We start from the raw sequence: 3,348 nt of genomic DNA, 5'->3' as shown, positions 1-3,348 counted from the left end.
TTCTCTTTCTCTAGAGTAAATGATTCTTCCAATTCTCCCTGCGTTTCCTATCACAATTCTTTTCTGCTGCAACCTTTTTCTGGCAGGCTCCTCCTTCCCACCTTCTGTCATTTCCTCCCAGTCAGTTCCACTCGTATCTGGTAGACAGAATCCCCCTGGGAACGATGAACAGGGGAGAAGGTATCCTACGTGGAGGGGCAACAGTGCATGATGGCATATATATATATATATATATACACACACATACATATGTATGTATGCACATATGACAAAATGTCAGGTGGTATAGAGCAATGAAGAAAAAACATTAGAAGGGTTAGAGAACCAAGGATGATGGGGTGGGAATTGCTAATTCAAATAGAATGGCTAGGGAAGTCCTCTTTGATAAGGTGACACATCAACAGGGACCTGAAAGGAGGAAGGTGGAAAGTGTACCAGGGTGAGGGCACAGCACATGCAAACATGTGGAGGGGGGATCACTGTTTACAGAATAGCACGTCTACAGCAGAGTAGGTATGGGGCAATGCAGCAGCAGATGCATGTAGGGAGGTGATGCCTGGCCAGATTCTGCAGGCTTTATCAGTGTTGTAAGGGTTTGGGGTTTTATTCCACGTGGATGGAAAGCCTTTGGGAAGATCTGAGCAGAGGAGAGAGAATGGGAGATAGATGGGGCATGATCATGAAGAAGCTGGAATGCTGCTCTAAGAAGTTTGAATGTGATTCTGTAATGTCCCTGCGATGTTCATTTCTGAGTCTTTAAACAGAGTATGAAATCTACTCTAATGAATAACTATGATTTTTTTTGTGGAACTCAGAGAGGCCCCTCAACCTAGAACAGGTGTAATGATGTGATAGTTTGTTTTGACAGAAACAGGCTACAGAAGGTTATACTCCCTCCACTCTGCCTTTGGTTGTCAAGGAGATACCTCTGGAAACCTCTTCTCTTGTATCTAAATGTCACGATGTAGCACTTAGATTTTTCATGTTCTCTTTTTATTATGTTATTGTAAAGTTCACCATGTAATTTTGTGCAGGAGTTAACAATTTCATCACCGATGCATCTATTCATTGCAAATTCCCTATTCTTCTTGTTAGCCCTTCTCCATCCTTCTGAGGCTGGTTTCCCAGAGGGGGCTGCGCCTGAAAGATAATCATGTCTCCAGGAGGTCCTGAGATCAGACAGGCTAAAAGAGGCAGGTTCATTCTGAGACGTTGATGGCAAAGTGGCGAATTGATGGATTCAGCTACAAAAAAATGGTGCTGGGTTGTTTTCAGCAGAGTGCATTATTTCAACTGCTTATTAATCACGGTAGATGCTGCTGTGTTCATCTTATAGGGAAGGAAATTGAGACTCAATGGTAAAGAGACTTAACCAGGTAGTTGGTAGCCTGGCAACTAACATCTCCTATTTCAGTGTGATTTCTACAACCCTGCACTTTTTCAAAGATAGGAGCCGGAGGTGATAGATTAATTGGTTCATCCGTTATTCATTCACACATTGTGACTGAGCGCCTTCTGTGAGCCACGCACTGTTTGAGGCCCTGGGAGCACGGAGGTGAATGAGTCAGACCACAGCCTACGCACGTCCCTCCTGTGCCTACGCAGACATTACTCCTGGCTGTCGGCTGGAGGTAGATGCAGAATCCGTTATTGATCAGAGTTGGCCCTTTAGATGAAAATCTGTTTGCTCTCCCTGGCTCAGGCGGACATGATTCAGAGTCTGACAGAGCTGACTCCTAATCAGTTCTCCCTCTGAGAGGAAATTGAGTTTTTTCAATAAGTTCCAGACTAAAAGACATGCAGAGACGGATCTGAAGATTAAGACGGCCACGGATATTGTTGGCCAGGGATCAGACTCTCCCAAAGTGTTGTTTCGTAAACTGTTTAACAATTCTGCTGAGTGGAATGTGTTTCTCCCAGCTTATTCAAATTGCACATCTTAAAGCATTACATCTCTGTGCTGTGATGCTCAATCAAGAGTAATGACACATCCTGCTATCGCTTCCTTTCAGCACAGAGAGGAAACAGGTTGATGTCTTTGGACCTAGCGCATCATTTACCCACAGTAGCAATGCTTTCCTCTTGCTTCAGGAGGTCTTGAGGGCTTCCATCTGCCAGCAATTGGCTTTTAACAAATATTTTTAACCAAGGAGAGTTTAGAGTTTCTATATCAAAATATCTTCCTGAAAACTCTGTCAGTAACCAACGTATTTAAAGAAGAGTTACACTATCTATATTACTATCTGCACATCTTAATTATTTAAGCCTTCTAGAGCACACCTAAATTGGACCAAAGAGGAGATGAATGAAATGTATTATGATGTTTAGACAGATCAAATAAAAATGTGTCAGATACAAATAGCTCACACTGCATTATCTGATTTTGTCCTCAGCCTTTGCTTTTTCATCTGAAACGTCTGGATATATATATGTATTAGCAAGCGAGGCTTGTCTGTCTGCTGTGCTGTTTCTTGAGTGGCCCCTTTAGTGGTTTAATATAGAGCTAAGAAGCAGCCATTGTTCTGGGTTTTGGGCATGTCTGAATTTTGTCAATCCAGTAAGCCTGCTACTTGGGGAAATTGGTTTGGGGTGAAGATGACAATTGATTTGCATATGAGCCCAAGGTGTTATGGAAGACAAGAGGCCAAGGTTCCAAATTCTGCTCCCTGAGGTCTGGTTGGGTAGAGCTGCTGAAGAAGGGTGGGTAGAGGGCTCCCATTAACCCAGGACAGGGAAGGGCTATGAGATTCCTAAAATAAAATCAACATTATGGAGAGGAGACGTCTAGGCTGATGACCTGGGACCAAGACCTTAAAAAGTCTGCGACACAGGGCTAGGTCTTACACAGTGCATCAAATGGCTTTTCTGGACTAACTATCCTAGCACAGTGAAAAGAACATAGGAGAGAATTCCTGAGAGCAAGGGTGTCATTGGAAAGACCCGTAACTTCAGAGTTAAAATAAGGGGGCAGGCATGGGAAGGAATGGGCAGAACCAGCCCCCATGGTGACACTGGGTAGAAGACATGGCAGCTCTGGACACATCCGTCCACTTGTTTCAACTTGGTATGGAGGGGCAGGTCTGAATGTTGTTGCTTCGTGTAAGCTCCTGGGAGATCACTGGACTAGTTAGAGTTGAGAATATCCCTATATATCACTTCTTGCTAGTCAGGCATGAGGGTGTCTTCACGTAAAAAAGAAAGGTGATGTGACCATATCTGTACTCTGAATTTGTGGGATAGGACATACTAGTTGCAGTGTGTGTGTGTGTGTGTGTGTGTGTGTGTGTGTGTGTTTGGGGGGATCCAACTGGGATTTTACAACTCTTTGGACACCTCATATCTGCATCA

This window comes from Globicephala melas, chromosome 1 (genome assembly GCF_963455315.2).
Source record: "Globicephala melas chromosome 1, mGloMel1.2, whole genome shotgun sequence".
Classification (NCBI taxonomy): domain Eukaryota; kingdom Metazoa; phylum Chordata; class Mammalia; order Artiodactyla; family Delphinidae; genus Globicephala; species Globicephala melas.
Note: the sequence above shows the minus strand (reverse complement) of the source record.